We start from the raw sequence: 20,614 nt of genomic DNA, 5'->3' as shown, positions 1-20,614 counted from the left end.
GTCCCAATATCTTTAGCCAAGTCGTCAATGTAGCAGTACACCGAGATATCTTTAGCCAATCGTTAGTGTAGCAATGTCCGAGGATATATATATATATACAGGTCTAAATTGAAAACAACGTTCAAACCTATGATTGCGTTGGATAAAAACCGCAATTTTTATACGTGTGCATGCAAAACAAATTTCTTAGTAGAGGGGTCTAAATACAGCACAAACAACATTTTCCAAAAGACCAAAAAAGTAAAAAAGTATATTTTAACAAAACGCATTTGACTAGCAGGTCGAACAACTGATGTTCTTAAACCCTGCTGACTGCCATTGACGATTGCCAAATAAACGGATCACAAGATGTAACAAAATGGATTTTATAATTAATTAATATATATATATATATAAAGTGCCTAGAAAATCAACCTAACCATTTTAGAGTAGATTTGATTCTTTACTTCCTCCCCGGCCGGGGCTGGAATATATATATATATATTCGGTTTTAATTGTATAAATTTCAAGATTGTTATAGTTAAATCAGAAAAGATTGATATGATTCATTCTACATCATAATCATACTGATGAAGGATATCTGTTATCCGAAATATTTATAGATAATTACATTTATTGTTTCCTTTTTTTAGTATTGGTGTTGTTTTGTACACTTTTTAGGAGTTTATAATATATATATATATGGCCAATGGCCAAGTTGTCTTTATTATCTAAATATTTTCGACAGCAGTATATTATATACTCGGAGATATCATCCCCGAGAATAATACCAACCGTCCCAGTCATCATTGCTTCGATTGTACGCTCTTGGTTTTCTTAAAAATACAAACATCCTAAAGTGACGACATCACACTTTCTGTTCACTCCAATCTTGACATCTATACAAGAGAGAAACAAGTTGGACATTGCATCTTTTTAAATACCTATTGACGGTTATATATAAATATAAAAGCCTGGTATGGGGGGAGCTGATTTAGCATGGACATTTCTCTATTCTTATCCACGTACCACTCGCTTCTTCCTAACTAGTCGTAAAAATTAGTTTAGTGTAAATTTCATGATTTTTAAACTCAATAGTATTGCGCACCACATGTTTCTTAAAACGGAACTATAAACAACTGTCATATAAGTGAGAGGTTTAGCTAGCTATAAAACCAGGTTTAACCCACCATTTTCTTTGGGAAATGCCTGTACCAAGTCAGGAATAGGCCAGTTGTTTTTTCACTCGTTCCGTTGGTTGATAACGTTTGATTTTGTCAGTTTTATGGACTTCCCCTTTTTGAATTTATCTTGGAGTTCGGTGTTTTTGGTAAACTTTTTTAGTAATATTATCTCCAGTAACATTGGAAATTGATAACTGCAGTGTGTGGGCGTTTTTTTTTTTTGAGAAAAGGGGGGGGGGGTAGACTCCCTAGCTCTAATCACTCCACAAAACACTAATATAATGTATACCATATGTCATTTTCTTTGAAAATAATTTATTTATTTAATTTCTCCAATCAAAACACGGAAATTACTTATTTATATAATTGGAAATCTACTAAACATAGATGAACGTTAAAGAGCAGGGACAACCATAAGAAATGCCATACAAGGCTTAGGAATAAGAATATAAGTTACATGATTATCTTGACTTAAAATTTAGATGATTAAATTAGTCCATTAGTATGCTCATCAAAAATTCCAGATGACCGATATAGAACAGTACAGGGATTAACATTTGATTAACTAAGGAAATGCAAGTAATAAAAATATTTCAAAATTTGAACTAAAATTTCTCACGTCCAATGATGCTTTTGACTTTAAAAAATATTCAGTCTGAAACCTAAACATATAAGAGTTAGTCGGAGTTGGGACGTTAAATCCGAAGCATCGTGTGAGAGCGTCATACTATCTGCACGTTAAAGAACCCTTGCAACAACTATGTGAGGGGTCTGTTAGTGGTCTGATGTAAGGGTTCTGTCCCTATAACCAACGTGAACTCAGCTGCAGTCGAAATTCTAGCCCTTAATCCTTTTCAGAACCTTCTATACCTATATTGATATATTGAAAATATGTTTTCGTCCTGAATATGCATGAAATATTTGCGATGGAACGTTAAGCAATCGACAACCATTGTAAATGTAATCAAATGTTTATCGTTGGTCAATTAAGTTTTGATAAACCCACATTGAAACAATCAATTCCAATTCCATTTAATGACTTACAGAATTAAAGACATTTACTACATACTACTTGGCGAATATTATATCGCTATATATGTATGTCGTTTGTTGCTGTGTTACATATTTGTTTTTCGTTCATTATTTTGTACATAAATCAGGCCGTTAGTTTTCTCGTTTGAATTGTTTTACATATGTCATTTCGGGGCCTTTTATAGCTTACAATATATGCGGTATAGGTTTTGCTTATTGTTGAAGGCCGTACGGTGACCTATAGTTGTTGATTTCTGTGTCATTTGGTCTTGTGGAGAGTTGTCTCATTGGCAATCATACCATATCTTCTTCAGGATTTATATATATATATATATATATATATATATATATATATATATATATATGTGTGTGTGTTAACTTTTTAACATTTCTTAAACTCCTTTTGTTGTTTTGAAATATGACACTTATCAATTTTGCTCTACTTGAATTTTTTGCATGAAACAAATGGAAATTAGTTGAGACTTTATCATAAAAAAAATTGAGGTATAGAAATATATTAAATCATTTTATACAATTTCTACACACGTGCTTCAAATTTTTGGTATTTTTTTTCCCTTAAGCATCATATGAGTATGTACTCGTAATTTTTTTTCAATTCCGAAAATGACGATCGGCGATTAAGTTATATCTTATATTTTAAATTGTTAAATGTTTATTAACATAATATATTAAAGCTTGTATTGTTATAGGATATGCATTCATCCCAATAATCCAGGAATCTTGTTCCAGCTGAATCACTTTTGTACTATGGCATGGAAACTCCATATAAGGTTCTTAAGTTGCTATCATTTCGTCAGAGGTATGAAAAATCCAAACTCATTATTAGTTTAAATTATTATATTTATTTTTGTTGGAAACATGATTGCCCTAATCATTGTGCCATATACACTCAACAGACTGTTTAGCACTATGCGATCAAACAGGACTACAACTATACAAAACTAATCCCCCGTTAAACTTCTATGAGTTCAAGGTGTTGTGTCGTATTTTACAAAAAAAAACATGTATTTCAATTATAGAATATATTGTTACACAAATAAGAAATGGTGAATTGGATAGAGAAAAATAGTTTCTGATGAAATAAAAAATATGGTAGACTTTTTTTCCTATATCTTGTTTTTGGGTTTCAAGATTACACCAAACCATGATATCGAAGTAAAGTCACAAAAACAATGCATGTCAAATATACATTTACTGAATTTCAATCTTATTCGCAATACCGATAAACTTCATTAAATATGCGAAAACACATTAAAAATGTAAATGATGACCGATCGAATTTAAAAGATTAAGGCAAAAACAAACATAAAATGCCAAACTGCATGCTGCCTATGGACATACAAGCATGCAATCTCAAAGACTTCTAAGCAGGTTATATATCTATATACACACTGATAATAGTAAAAAAAGCCTTTAACTGCTTAGATAAAGCAAAATTAAGAAAAAAATGTAATGAAATCTTCCTGATTTTCTTTTGTTTTTAGTGATCATTTTCCATAAATTATAAATTCCAGGACCAAGGGAAATGCTGTGGTTTTTATTGAGCACTGAATCCGTTTTATATCATTGTTAAAACAAAAACCGGAAGCGTTGGTTAACAGATGTTAAGTAAGATAATGTAAGAACGGGAAATATGGCTACTTGTGTACAATAAATTTCATCCTCTTTGTTTTTGTCTTTATTTCCGTAAACTTTCAGTATATAAAAGGACGGAGGTTGATAATTTCCTTGTTTTGATGTTTTCATTGTATAGTACGTAGAATTAAGCGAGTACTGAAGCACACCAACAACCTTTCTAGCGCTTTCGTTTCATTATCAAATTAACATCTGACAAACAGCAAAACAATTATTTTTATCTAACAGAGGGTATTTAGTATAAGTGTGAAAATGGCTTGTATTAATTATTTGACCTCATATCTATTCAGTGCATTATGACTAAAATCTTCCATAATCTATTCATTAATTTAGATGCTATAGAGGATTTGGGGTCCCTCATTTCTGTTGTCTTTAATTTTTTAAGCCATTTACTCCATTCTTTATATTTTTACCCATTATTCTCTATTCTTTAATTTTAACACCCCGTTATTCTCTATTCTTTATATTTTAACATCCCATTATTCTCTATTCTTTTTTTGTCTGTTCGTCTTTTGTTTTTTTTTATTTTTTGGGGCCATTATTAGTCCATTATATATGAACGCTTCATTTTTAAGATAGCACTGCTAAGCCCTCCAAAAATATTAGCTTTACCAAATTTAGTGTGTATTTAATATCAAAAGTTCGCCTTTCAAATATCGATTGCCTTTTGGAATCTTTTAGCTTACTGTATTTAATAATAAATAATTCGTGCAAATATTTATTTAAATTATCGAGTTACACTTTAGTATAAAATTAATATCCGATTTATCACTTGTACCACGCCCCCTTGACAGATTAAAAACTCATTGATCCGCTAATCGTATAACTGTAATGCTGTAATAATATAACTCTTAATTTACACATTAAACAAATGAATTGAATACAGAGAAACCATATAATCGAGTAGAAGGGCGGAGCTCATTAAACCAAAATGACCATATGGGCAAGGGTATACTTTTCTCATTATAAAATCATTAATGTGACTAAATTAAATTTACAATGATATGTGAATCTGTTGACAGTTTTATTCCGCCTGGTGCCCGTGTCAGAATAGATGCAAATTGACGGAGTAATTGTTTTATTTCTGTATCGTTTCTTAATTGTTTTCTAGTCACAACTTGCGATTTTAATTAAGAGTTCAATGATGGACTCTTCAAGATTTGAAGAAAGTAGTTTAATATCAGTTTTTGAGAAAAAATCTAAATTGACGTTGTGATCATTTCATATGGTTGGTACAGAAATTCAACCAAAAGATATAAACAATGTAAATGTTTTCGCTGTACAATCTGTGTCTTTGTATTTAAACCATCCACATGTGTCCATTCATCCAAAATCTTTAATGTACACTGCGCTGTGTCTCTTACTGATCCAAAATCAATCTGGTGCCAATATGATTTCCACGTTAACACGGGAAACAGAGGTTCTTACATCCTTCAACAGTACGGACTAAAGCGTGATACACTAACTAATTCAGTTAAAATGGTTCTATCTTCCGATGGTCTGACGATTTTAAACACTAACTGGCATCTCAGAAACACCGCATGCCGATTTCAAGTAAACTTTATTGGTGAAATGCAGGTATATTGGTGAACGTTTTGAAAACAAAATCACGTTTCGCCATCAATTCTCGTCTATACTCATCTGAAATGTATTACTTGCAAACAAAATCTGTATGTCCAACAGCAACGCCTTTAAATTGAACACCTTATATACATAGTCTATACAATGTATTAACTGGTGAACCACACATTGCTCTACCACGTAACTGGCAAACCACACACTCGAATGTGTATATGTATTCTATAATGTAAAAACGCATTTATTTGTTATAAGTCATAACAGTCATTTCACAAACGTATGAATGGCCATCTTAGTGGCTAAAACAAAATCCCTATAACGTCATACCAATTACAAAAAAAAGAGAAGAAAAAAGACACAAAAAATTCAAACATATACACATCCAAAGACATTACATGCATTAAACATTATCAAATGATTTGTATACAAATTGTGCTAGGAGAGCCAGTGACTATGCATGACTAAGGGAGATCTTTCGTCCAGTATAGATACAAATATCATTTAATAATGTTTAATGCATGTAATGTCTGTGGATGTGCATATGTTTGATTTTTTGGTGTCTTTTTTCTTCGCTTTTTGTAATTGGTATGACGTTAAGGGCATACCTGCATTTCACCAACATATACATGAACATGGATTGATAAGTCATTGAACTTCTATATCGCATCCTCCACCATAATGGCAACACCCCAGAAAACTGCTTTAGAATTCTAGTGCATGCATGTTCTCAAAAGGAAGCAGTTCGTCTCCTCTCCACGTGTTGCTAATGAGAAGTTAAATTCCGTTGATATAAGTTGGTGTTATAAACGAAGAAGGGGGAACGGGATTGTGGCTACAAAATACGGCACTTATATCCGGGGACTTCTGTGGCGCAAAAATTTCATATGGTCAAGCAAATCTACTTCGTCCATCAAATGCTCGAAGGAATGACTTCAACTAAAAAACCTCTTAATTGTTCACTATAGCTTCCTTGTAAGTAGAAAATCATTCAAGATATAATATATGAAGCAGACCTTACTGAATATTTTTTGGGTATCCTCTATTTTAATTCCATTGAGGAGTATGAGATCAATGTTGTCACCAAACTTTCTACCTTCTTATTCTATGAGAAGACAGTATCGTTATTATGGTGGAACGTTAAGTTCAGAAAAAATTCGAGCGTCTTTTCAGTCCAAAAATCTTAATTTTTACAGGAGAAATTGACCATTTACCAGGAATATCAAATATATATACCTCAGTATTATTTAAAGGGCTAAGTATATGACTGTCGCCATCACAAATTTGTCATTTAATATAACAAAACCCAACCTGCATTTATTTTTGATCGGTCATTGCCAATATATACATCAGATATACAGGCGATATATCAAGATCACGTATATTCACTGTTTATGTGATACACATCAACCCATAAGTGTATGAAGGACAGATACCCATCAACCTTTAAGTGTATGAAAGACGGGCGCATTGCATTTGCACCAATTTTTCATTTGCGCCACAAGGTTATATTTCATTTGCGCCATTTTACAGGTAACATATAACGGAAAAGTTTAAATATTCATTGCTACATCGTGAATAAGATTTTTTTTTAGAGTATTCCCCCTGGGTAACTAAGTAAGTTCATACTCATTTCTAATATAAAACTGAGTCACTTAGGTTTAAAACTATATAGTGTTCTCATGTTTGAGCTAGGTGTCAAGATGGACAATGTCAATTCTGAGACAAACAGGCCGTTAGTTTTCTCAATTGAAATGTTTCATATTTTTCATGTCGGAGCTGTTTCTAGCCAACTATACGGTATGGGTTTTCCTCATTTTTGAAGCCGTACGTTTGCCTTTAATTGCTTTCATCCACTTCATTTGAACTTTGGTGGACAGTTGTCTCATTGCCAACCATGCCACATCTCCTTATTTTTATATAGAGGAAATAAGTCTGTATTTTTTTATTACCATACATATAGGTTATCCAGTGTACATTAGTATACATCTGAGCCGTTGCTTACACGTTTTGTGTCAGAACAAACTTTTGGTTTTACTCCAGTGTATAGTGCTTTCTTTTAGGTTTTATGATCTCGTTAATTTATAACAGAACTGTGTTTTAACATTATTATGAAAAGTCTTTTATAAAGAACGTATCAGTGTATAGTGCTTTCATTATGGTTACGATGACTTATTTTTGAGGAATATGTTTTATTATACAATCGAAAACTGTGTTTTAAAGTTATTATTAAAAGTCTATTTTGAATAAAACTATTTTTATACTATTTACCTGTATTATTGACGCAAATGAAATGTTTTATTTTTGGCACAAATGAAATATAGTTTGTGGCGCAAATGAAAGATTATTTTGGCGCAAATGAAATGCCAATTGGCGCAAAAGCAAAGCACCGATGAAAGACAGACACCCATCAACTCTTAAGTGTATGAAAGACAGGCAACACTAAAGACAAAAAAAAAAGTCAAAAAGACAACAGTCCTCACTAAATAAAACTACACAGAAAACGAAGTTCTAGCAACACGAACAACCACACAAGAGCCATGCAGGTTTATTTAAGATGATCCGAAAGGGCAAGTATTTAAATCTACTTGAAACCGTCTTTTTTAATACTCTTTTCCGTTCATATTTTCAAACTTTTCATGTATACTATATATAATGAGGTATAGAATAGTAAATAAAAGAACGCTATATTGTTTGTTTTTTTTTTGCGTTTTTTGTATACTTATGTTGTTTTCTTTCTTCATTTTTATCATGTTTGTATTTGGTCTTCTTTAAAATCACAAAATTATCTTGTACTAAAACAACAAAATGTGCGTTGTCTGGTACAGATACTTTGAACAAATATTTTTTCAACAATCTTTTCAATTCATTGTAAACTACATTAACCTTTGCAGAATATCTTACAAAAATCCAATGCAATTTGTTAACCCTTTCTTTGAGTTAAGATCTCATTAAAATTCAATTTCATAACATACCCGGGGTGCGTAAATTTATCCTTTTACAGTGGCTCGACAATGAAACGTGTAAATCAACAGGAGCGATCACTCAGTTAAAACCAATCTGATGGTAACGTTGGACTATTACAGCAGATCTAATTCTCATCTACTTTTTATGCGATTAAAAAACTATTTATTTCGATCAGTTAAGCTGTCAATGTCACGTGTTTCTGATGTCGCACCGAACTGTCTAATTTTCGACTCGAATTCGGACTCGATGACGTCGAAGCACACCGCTTTTCACTCCGGTGTCACCAGCGGGTACGGAGAAACAAATTAACACAGCACACTTTAGGTTTACTAAAGCAATGTTACACAACACGGGGATGACATCTGTACTTGATTTACATGGTTAATTCTACCATTGGTTTTAAATGATAAAAAATAATAATAATTAGCATCTCGACTTGGAATTTTTTAATTATTATTTAATTTATATTTTTAATTGATTCTCCAAAGATAAACATGAACTGTGAAATTTCCTTATCATATTCTATTAAGAAGTTTAGTGTTAGCAGTCTCGATAACAAAACTTGAAAATCACATTGCATTGAATGTACTGAGTTTGGGGATTGTAAGATTATTTAAGTAGAATATTGGCTGCTGATTGTTAAAATTATTTTACTTCAGGTTTCGTACTGATTTTCAGAATATACGGAGCTACCATCTATCGTATATTGGACACTTAAATCATGCGTATAATAAGAAAATGTCACTTTGTAGGTATGAGATTCTATAGATATATGTTGTAGTTCAGAATATTATAAGCGCCGATGCAAATCATATATATCTGCCATAGGCGGATCCAGGGGGGCCCGGCCCCCCCCCTTTCGTGGGAAAAATTTGGTTGATTATATAGGGAATCACTGAAGCATGACTGGAGCGGATCCCCCCTTAGGTCAGTCAGCGCCCCCCCCCTTATGAAAAGTTCTGGATCCGCCCCTGTCTGCATTCCCCTCAATTCAACAGCTTTTCGATGTTTTTTTTTATAATTGTCCGATCTAACAATTATATGATATACCTGTCCATCAACCAAATAAATTCACTGTGAAATAATGTGCCATACTGTGTCTGTTAACACAGCATAAAAATCCTACTTAATTCTATTTATAAATAAGTGCACGAAAAGGAATTTTATCCGGTATCTTGTCAGAAAAAAATTGGATCTTAACGTCCAGAAGCAAATTTTTCATATATATGCGTGGCGAAAATAAATTCACAATAAATCCAATATGACTAGATTCTGCAATGCTGGTCAACCACGATTTGGGAATATAAGACTGCCACTGCATGGAATAATTGATTGATTATTGCTTTCATAACGCACAGACCAGATTGAAGGATGGCAGAAAATTAGGATTGACACTGAAAACGAGGATATTTTGGATAAGCAGACATTTTGCCTTTCAACAGATCAACTATACGGAGCCGACAAAGAGTTGTTGCAAGGTTTCTTCAACGAATAGAGAGCATGGCACACTCTCTACACGAGACATCGGATTTGATGTTCCCATTTCGATCGGACGTGGCTGTGTATTTATACATCCCGCTCAGCTAAACAAACGCCCAAATTGATCAAGGGTTTTACTGTCGGAACGAAAGAAATCTATATGTGACTATATTTCTATATACCCAGTCAACCCTTGGGGTTATTGCCACTTGAAATAGGGTATATGTAAGATAGGGACAAACTCTTCCAACATACCACCTAAGAACCCTCATAGAGTTGTTGCTAGGGTTCTTTCACGTGCAGATAGTATGGCAATCTCCATACACGATAAAAGAGAGGCGAAAGATATCGAAGGGACATTCAAACTCGCAAGTCGAAAATAAACTAACAACGCCATGACTAAAGACGAAAAAAACATTATAGACAAACAACAGTATACAAAACACAACATAGAAAACGAAAAAAGGAGCAACACAAACCCCACTAAAAATTGGGGTGATCTCAGGTGCTTCTGAAGGGTAAGCAGATCCTGCTCTACATGTGGCACAAGTCGTGTTGCTCATGTTAGTACAAACTCGATGATAAGTCTAATTCGGTAGGTCACATTAGGGGAAAAGGGGACGGGATTGTAGTTACTACAATTGGAACATACCCGTTGTCATCTGTGAAACGGATATTCCATAACGGTCAGCCAACTTGTGATGGCGTCCGTAAAATTTACGAAGTGATGCTTTCAAATTCATCACTTGAAACTCTTGGTTTAATAGCTTCCTTGTGAGCAGCAACCCTCTATCAAGGAATTATAAGCCCTGGAATATCGTATCAACTGGGAGATATATACACCGTATGCAGGCGCTGATGGAATATTGCTACATAGAAATGGAATGTTCACAATTGGGAAGCTGAAATCATCTCTTTTGTCGTAAAGTTTTGTTTCCAACCGACCCTCATTGTCAATTTCTAGATGTAAGTCAAGATATGAGACAGACTTATCTGTATCTATTGTATCCTTTATCTCAAGTTCGATGGGATAAATACGTTCAACATACTAGTAGTCACCAAATTTTGAATTATTTAGTGAGAGAACATAATCTATATAGCGGAAAGTGAAGTTAAAGGATAATGCTAACTTATTTTCCTTCTTCCTAAGAAGTTCCTGTATGAAATCAGCCTCATATAAATAAAGGAACAATCGGCAAGAAGAGGAGCACAGTTGGTTTCCATGGGAATGCCGATTGTTTGTTGAAAAAATGTAACAAATATGTTGTCAATCAAGAAATCAAGCATCTTCATAATGTCAGTTTTAGAGAATTTGATTCAGAGACCTTTTTTACAAAGTACGATTTATCCCTCTCTAAAACAAGATACTTGTATCTACGTTGGCCTTTCTTTTTTATGAAACAAAGCAGGACCAACTCTTTCAATTTGTCTTTTAGTTTGGAAAGTGTAAAAAAGTCAAATGTTTTTAATACTATTGCAAGATGAAAGATAAAACGGATTCAACCCCATTTCGAAAGGACGTGGCTGCGTATTTATACATCCTACACAACCAAACGGACGCCCCTATATTAGGTAGATGCATAGATTTGCCACTTAATGGGAGAAATAAAGGTGACCATATTTCTACACTTGGGGCTGTTAGGGGTATCTGTTTCCTTGAACAAATTTTTTAGTCAATTTAAAAAATGTATTAAAATATTTATACAGGATACAATTTATTTGACTTTAACTGCAACAGATTATTATACTTCTCTTCAAAATTGGGATTGTCCCACTTTATAATGTTTCAGAATGCGTGACTTCGGCTTTTGTATCTTATAGTGTGACTTATTTCTAAATTACGCAGGCCGGTATCTCAATAGCTTTATGGGATTAAAAGGAATTTGTCAATTTTGAAAAAAAAAATCACTCTGTTAAATATTTTTTTAAAGGTTATAAAACTGCCGTTATTTAATTATATATAAATCACTAGCTACATTGTGATGATTTTCTTAAATAAAACGTTGTTTCGAGCCGTTTGAATTGAGTTATGAAATGTTATCAGTTACGGGCACCAAAATTGTCAGTACGGACATCAATGAATATTTGTCATTTACGAATTTTTGAATATTTCTTCACTAAACGGAAACCTCTGCACGTGATATGGTCTAGTTTTTCTTCCTTTCGAGATACACGCGTATAAAAATATGTCCTAAGAATAATTTCTTACCGTTGCGAATTTTAAGAAAATTATTTTCATTTATCCTCCATCTGCGATCTTGGGATGTATACGGTTTGAATACGGACATCAGTTTAACACCAATGAGATTGTTGAAGACTGTGTTACCCTCTATATGTCTTTGGTTATTTCTCTCATTGACAATACCCCTGCATCCCCTTTAATCAAATTAATAAACACACAAAAACGCATGAATGAAAACTAATTGTACGTTAAGATTTAGAATATATGATGGGGGAATTGATGAAGTGTGTCACTCCTTTAATTATTTATGGATAGAAATTCTAGTAACTGTAGTCACTCTTACATGGTTTAATAAGAATGTTTTCCGACAAAAGAAAGACTATAATTACATGCACTTGTTTAGTCTCTGAAACTGACATCAATTAAGATGCTTAATTCTATAATGCCAATATATTTTGTGGATTATTTTCCAGCAGACAAGGCGGCATTCCGATGGGAACCAATTATTTTACTCTTTCGCCGCCTTGTATGTTTATAAATCGCATTAGGCAGAATTCATGCATTGCCTTTTCAAGAAGAAAGAAAACAAATTAGCATTACCCATTAACTTGATGTTCTGCTATATATAAAGATGGTGTAGTGATACTTAATAAGTCCATGTTTGGTAGCTACTTTTCAATTGATTTTAGAATAAAGGTTGCCACATATACAGCTTTATATGCGTCTTACGTTCACTTACACATAGGAATCGACAATGAGAATTGATTAAGAACTACACTATACAACAAAAGGAATGACTCCATGCAATTTTCTCTATTTTAGTTCACATGAAACCTCGTCTTCGTCCGTTTACTTTTACAAAAATCTTTTCTGAAACTTCTTGGCCAATTGGAACCAAATTTGGCCACAATCGTCATTTGGATATCTAGTATTAAAAATGTGTCCGATGGATGATCCCGCTTGCCAACCAACATGACCGACATATGGCTAAAAGTAGAACATAGGGGTAAAATGCAAGTGTTGTTTATTAGCGTCAAAACTGCTCTATAGATAGGGAAAATCTGAGAGGGGCAAAAATGTTAAGAATGATAAAATCTATACCTTTATCGTCCATTTTTAAAAGACTCATAGGAGTTATTGCCATTAATTTTCGATTATTTTTTTGCATATCTATACATCCCGCACAGCCAAACGGACACCCCTCTGTAGCAAGGATTTACAAACGAATCGGAGAAATCCGTGTGACCATATTTCTCTACACCATTAACCTTTAGGTTGGGAGAGGTATCTGTTCCCTGTACATATGGCTCTTGGTCTTCTTCCGACTGGCAGTAAAACCCATGCTTACAGAGGATGGTTGTTTGACTGTTCGGGATGTATAAATTCGCAGCCACGTCCGGTCAGAATGGAAACGTTAAATCTGATGCCTCGTGTAGAGAGAGTGTTCTCTGAATGTTAAGAATCCTTGCAACAACTCTTTTAGGGCTAAGGCTAAATTTCTGTCCCTAACCATTACTCCTCCATTTTTGGCATTCCAAATTTCCCGCCCTTCGTCCTGGTACACCCCATATCACAGGACCTACTTGTTTTATTATTCGTTTATTTTAGTTATCGTCCTGAACAATCATGAAATGATTGCCATTAGATGTTAAGCAAACTCTACTCAATCAATCAACATAAAAAAAATCTATCGGATTTAACGTCCCCATTTCAGCGTCTATCGACAAAACAATACGATACAAATTAAATACGTGCATGAAACCCAGCACAGTACAAAAATATTAAAATAAAATAGATAAATCTCATATCATTTTTACAGTTCTAATGAGTGAATCAATATTTATCCCATAAATAACAAGACGTATATGTTTTATATATTTATTTAAACCGTAGACCGCTTTACGATCGCCATAAGGAATTTTTGGATAGATGATTACGGATATGTCGTAGCCACAACTTCTTCCTATGTAACTCGATTACAACATCACAAGGCGACTGATGTTTAATTGCCATGGACAACCCTACAGTTAATGTTGCCACTAGTGGAGCAGGAAGGTGACTGATGTTTACTCGCCATAAACAACCCTACAGTTAATGTTGCCAATAGTGGAGTAGGAAGGCGACTGATGTTTACTTGCCATGGACAACCCTTCAGTTAATGTTGCCATTAGTGGAGCAGGAAGGCGACTGATGTTTACTTGCCATGAACAACACTACAGTTAATGGTGCCACTAGTGGAGAAGGAAGGCGACTGATGTTTACTTGCCATGAGCAACCCTATAGTTAATGTTGCCACTAGTGGAGCAGGAAAGCGACTGATGTTTATACTTGCCATGAGCAACCCTACAGTTAATGTTGCCACTAGGTGAGCAGGAAGGCGACTGATGTTTACTTGCCATGGACAACCCTACAGTTAATGTTGCCACTTGTGGAGCAGGAAGGCGACTGATGTTTACTTGCCATGAACAACCCTACAGTTAATGTTACCAATAATGGAGTAGGAAGGCGACTGATGTTTACTTGCCATGGACACCCCTTCAGTTAATGTTGCCACTAGTGGAGCAGGAAGGCGACTGATGTTTACTGTGCATGAACAACCCTACAGTTAATGTTGCCACTAGGTGAGCAGGAAGGCGACTGATGTTTACTTGCCATGGACAATCATACAGTTAATGTTGCCACTAGTGGAGCAGGAAGGCGACAGATGTTTACTTGCCATGGACAACCCTACAGTTAATGTTGCCACTAGTGGAGCAGGAAGGCGACAGATGTTTACTTGCCATGGACAACCCTACAGTTAATGTTGCCACTAGTGGAGCAGGAACTGCTTTACCTTCCGGAGTACCGAGGTTCACCCCCGGTTTTTAATGGGGTTCCAGTTGCTTAATATATTTTTTTGTATACTTTAAAAGTATTTGTTTTATGAACTGTTGTGTATTCGTCTTCTTCCATTTGGTGATGGTGTTGTCTGTTTTCTTCTATACTTATTATGATTTTGTTTGCCTGTGTGATATCGTCCCTTTCTTAAGGAGTATATCACGTCCTCCTTTCCTCGTGTATCCTAGGCTTTCAAATATGCGGAATTTAGTGTTCCTGGTGAAGGTAAATCCAGAAAAGAACTTTAAACGCACGAACTTTATCAAGTGTTGTTTTCACTTACTATATATAGCACTGTGTCGATACCACTGCTGCTGGACTTAAAGTCCCCGAAGGTATCATTAACTCAATGAGTCATGCCGTGCTTTTATTTTGACATGATTTTAAACAAACTTTTCTTAAATTCTCGGTTGATAAATTTGGAAATTATTAAGAAACTAAGATTCCAACTCCCCTAAGCAAAGTTAACCTTAGAATAATTTTGCTATTTGTATGTCTCTTTTGGTTATATTGCTCTTCACGTCTTTAGGTCTTATACATCCTTGGTTTTCAAATGTTTGCTTTCGAGCGTTTCTGATGACGGTAAATCCAGAAATTTATCAACTGCTTATTTTATTTATAACCGGATTTTAACTTTGTCATGAGCAAACTAACACGTTTTACTTTAAGGAGCAGGAATTACTTTCCATCCGGAGCACCTTACTTCATCTTAGTTTTTTTGTGGGGTTCGGGTAGCATAAGCTTTTGTTTTCTGTGTTTTAATTCTATATATGTTTTAATGTCGGTTGTATACGATCTGGATGGATGTGATTCAGGTATACTTCTATATACGCAATGGTGTTGATTCAGGTATACTTCTACGCAATGGAGTTGATTCAGGTATAATGCTACTCAATGGAGGTGATTCAGGTACACTGCTACTCGATGGAGGTGTTTCAGGTATACTTCTACGCGATGGGGGTAATTCAGGTATACTGCTACTCGATGGAGGTGATTCAGGTATACTACTTCTCGATGGAGGTGATTCAGGTATACTGCTACTCGAGAAGTAAATTTACCATTCAAAAAGTTCTAATTTCATCACGTTTTTCATGAAGAACATTGTTAAAAAAAAGTAATAGAAGATATCAAATGGAGAATCAAATCTCATAATACGAAGAGAAATCGGCTAAACCATGACATAAACGACGAAAAATCGGCTAAACCATGGCATAAACGACGAAAAATCGGCTAAACCATGGCATAAACGACTAAAAATCGGCTAAATCATGGCATAAACGACGAGAAATCGGCTAAACCATAGCATATACGACGAAAAATAAAATAATCATATCACTTCAAAAGGGGGGAATAGTTTTGTATATTGGTTTGAACATTGTTTTTTTTTTCAACACATGGATGCATTTTTATTTTTTTACAACTAAAATCAAACCAAATTATTTTTTTCTTACGGAGACGAAACAGAATAAATTTTTGTCAATGCTGACATGCAGAAAGTAAAATGTGTGTATAATCCTATGAAATCACTGGCAGTAACTAAAGCTGGTATATACCATACTTTGTTTTAATAAAACATTTAACAGAACTTACAGAAATTATTTCTAAAATAGGTGGACATTCTTGAGACAGCAATCCCTTGTTTTTAATATATTTTCAGCATAGACTTTGCAAGGCGAAGCGAGGCGAAGCGAGGCGAAATTGTTTGAACGATTTTAAGCATAAAAAAAATCCGATTAAAATTGGGGCGTACAAAGTTTACAAAAGTATCTGCAATGTGAGTAGACGGACATCGGTGGATGTACATGCAGATGCATTATGAATGTTTAATATAACAATGCTTTGATTGTTGCTCTCCGTCTTAATGGTTAATCACTGAAAAATCAAGTACGGACAGAAAAACCAAAGAAACTCATTTAAGTTCAAAATTGATCAAGTCAGGTATGTTAATATGGTCTAACGATTTCTTGTAATGCTTGAGATTTTTAGGGAACTCTTGGATTCAATTCTTTTAAAGACACCTAAACCAGAATAATTTGTTTCTTCGTTTTGTTAAAAAAAAGAATATTGTTATGGTCAATGCTGCGACGGATAATCTATTTTCTTCACTTTGGAATCAGAATATTTTTTTCTTACAAAAAAAAAAAAACATAACCCCTCCCCTCTTTTAAGTTAAATGCTTGTTCCTTTACCTACTCTGTGGTAAGACATTCTGGTACTCAGATAAGTTAGAGCAAGTGAAAAAAAAGTTCAAAACTGTTTTCCGATGATTTAGTCGTATAGAAAACATCGATTGTTGAAGCATACATGAATAAATTTATCTTCAATCATCAAGCTTATAATACCGTCGTGACACGATACCTTCATATGTTGATATTTCTCCTTATTACTCAACAAAAAAAAGCGGAAAAACATAGCACAAAGGACAACACTGTTCTAGACTGGTTCCCTGTCTTTTGTCTGTTGGCTCTAACAGTTATAAGCTTGGCATGGGTAACTCAGATACCCGTATGTTGCTAAGAAAAGATCAAGCTAAAACGAGGTCAAATCTTAAGGGAAATAACTCTTATCATAACATTATTATAAAATTATAAAATCCAAATTAAAGTCGGTAATATGAAAAATTGGTAAGCTAAATCTATTTTGTTGTAGTCTTTGTTCTCAACCGACCCTCATTGTTGATTTTTAGATGCAAGTCAATATATGAGGCAGACTTAACTGTATATATCAAACGTCCATCGTATCTATTTATACGTGAAAGTCTCCGTTGTTACAATAGACTCTGTTGTTTCAGTAACCTCCGTGATGTCTAGCTCATTGGGATAGATGAGATGTAGATTATTATTTAATCTGTTATCAACAAAAGCAATCACATCGTTCATGATTAAATGCTAACATCTTTTCGTGTTGTTTTTCGCAGTAAACCATGCATAATTCTTCTTCATACGATTTAAGAAATGAATTCGCAATGAGCAATGTGCATTTGGTGCCCAACGAAGTACAAATCATTTGTTTGAAATCGATCTACCGAGTTTAACAAAATATTTTCTATTAAAAACTCAAGCCACCTCTTTCTCCATTGTTTTTTTTTTAATTCGTCTTTATTTGACAACGGACATGATTCTTTGATTTTCCATAAAGCAGGTATGCTTTTCATCTTCCTTCTATTACTTTGGAGAAACAATGACATATAAGAGAAGTTTTGATACGATCGTTCATTTTCATCATGAGGATATCTGAAAAGTTTTAACAAAAGAACCTTAGTTTAAACAAGATTTCAATAGTGGTAATGATCTGTTTCTGATTCTAGTGAAGGTAGGCATTGCCACAGTTCTTCAAAACTTCTTTTTTTATATTGCTGTTGAGATAGATGATTTTAGACTAGATTTATTAAGAGATTTGAAAAAGGTTTAATGAATACTTGGAAGATTCTTCGATGCAACTTTGTATACAGAGACTTGTTCAGTTTTGGTATCCAATAAAGAAACGAATGGAGGACACTATTTTCGTCATTGGTGGAAATAAATGTTAATGGGAGACGATTCATGCGATCCAACACCCTCGTAAGAATGATTGTTGACTACTATCTAGACGTTCTATAAATATATATATATATATACAGTGCTTAGAAAATCAACCTAACAATGTTAGAGTAAATCTGATTCTAGCAACCTAAGGGATTTATAATTTCGAAGCCTAGATAGTAGTTTTCGCAATATTGACAAAGTTAATGATCTCACAAACTTGATCTCATCAAAATATGTTTATATATACGTTTTCTCTCTCTTTTTGTTGATTCTCTGGCGCAGGCACCAATTGCATGCAATCCTCCATCTGCAATGTTTCCAATTGACTAGCTCGTGTTGTTGGCGTAGATGCGATCTTACCGACAATTTCTAATTGTTCAGTTGAAATAATTGATAAGTGTCGTTAGTCGTTGTCCCTATCTCTTAATGTTTATGACTATATGTAATGTATACTAGGATAATTCTGTAAGGATATAATATGTGGGGGTTGTTTATCTTTAGAACTTGTTTATGAGCTTTTGACTTCAAGCAACGACACACTGCACTGTTTAAAAAGCGTACCAAATTTTAGCTTTTTTCAGCGCAGTAAGTTTCTCATCAGATTGAAGAAATGAGTCGTACTTAGTTTATTTTTTGACGAGGTTGCACGTCTTTTGCGGTTTGGTCATCGATTAACGGTATCTTACAAAAGTAGATATACGTTACCACATATATATATATCCATATATCACTCGTAAAATTAGCAAGGCAATGCCACATATATATATCCATATATCTCTCGTAAAATTAGCAAGGCAATGCCACATATATATATATCCATATATCTCTCGTAAAATTAGAAATATGTTTGGTCACTATAACTATATTCTGTACAGTCAGTTTTATACTGATTTCTGCAATGCAAACATATGAATAAAGGAAAACAGATTGTGAAAAAAGCTATATGTTCTGATTTAAGCATCACAAGTAGAGGTGAACGCCGGAAGAAATAAAGTTAAGATGAAAACCTTAAAGACTATCCTGTTATAAATTCCAATCTGATTGAAATCTTTCATATCGGTTGGAGATAGCGATAAGGAACAATCTTGATAGGTTTAACTTGCTGAAGTACAGGAAAAAACTTAATGCGTTTATCTAAAATATAATTAAAGGATTGATCAATTCTGGAGAAACCATCCATCTTTGAGCTGATAGTCATCGGCTTTATCTTCTAGGTCATATTTGATACATGACAAGCATCGAATACACAACACTGCCTCTGTTAATTCTTCTTATCTCTCAGAAACAGTCATATTTTTATTAATGAATTTACGCAGATTGCTTTCTACATAGAAGCACACATTTAATTTTTGTCAAAGCAGTGATTATATTTTATAAAACAAAAGTCGTTTTAATGACAGGAAATTGATAAGATTCCTTCGCATATTTATTTGAAATTACCATAACACTGACGATTTCTAAACATGTCTAAGCGTCAGTTTTGTTTACTAATATAGAATTCGTGTTTGGATGGTTCCAGAAATATAAACTGTGAATGAAAGATTTTAAGGCTGAACAAAATTGAAAGTTTGTTTTTGTGTATCGGTTTCCAGCAGGCAGATCGACCTTGTATGGATTTGGCTATTCTTTATAGTTTCTTTTTTTGGTCATATAGCTCGGGTATTTAAGTATTTATACATCCTTTGGTTAGCATTTCGGACGCACCAAATTTACAAAATGTTGTTCTCATTTTCAAGAATTGTTTCGTTTTTCTGGTGTTTATGATAAATATCGCCACTTTAACATTAGAGGATACAAGAAATCATTCAAATTCATTAGTCGAAAACAAACTGAAAATACCCTGGCAAAAAACTGAAAACGATCAAAAGACAAACAACAGGCAGTATACAAGACACAACATAGAAAACAATAGATTGAGCATCACGAAGCCCATCAAAACACAACATAGAAAACAATAGATTGAGCAACACGAAGCCCATCAAAACACAACATAGAAAACAATAGATTGAGCAACACGAAGCCCATCAAAACACAACATAGAAAACAATAGATTGAGCAACACGAAGCCCATCAAAACACAACATAGAAAACAATAGATTGAGCAACACGAAGCCAACCAAAAACCAGGGGGGATCTCAGGTGCTCCGGAAGTGTAAGCA

The sequence above is a fragment of the Mytilus californianus genome, unplaced genomic scaffold (assembly GCF_021869535.1).
Source record: "Mytilus californianus isolate M0D057914Y unplaced genomic scaffold, xbMytCali1.0.p SCAF_19, whole genome shotgun sequence".
NCBI lineage: Eukaryota > Metazoa > Mollusca > Bivalvia > Mytilida > Mytilidae > Mytilus > Mytilus californianus.
Note: the sequence above shows the minus strand (reverse complement) of the source record.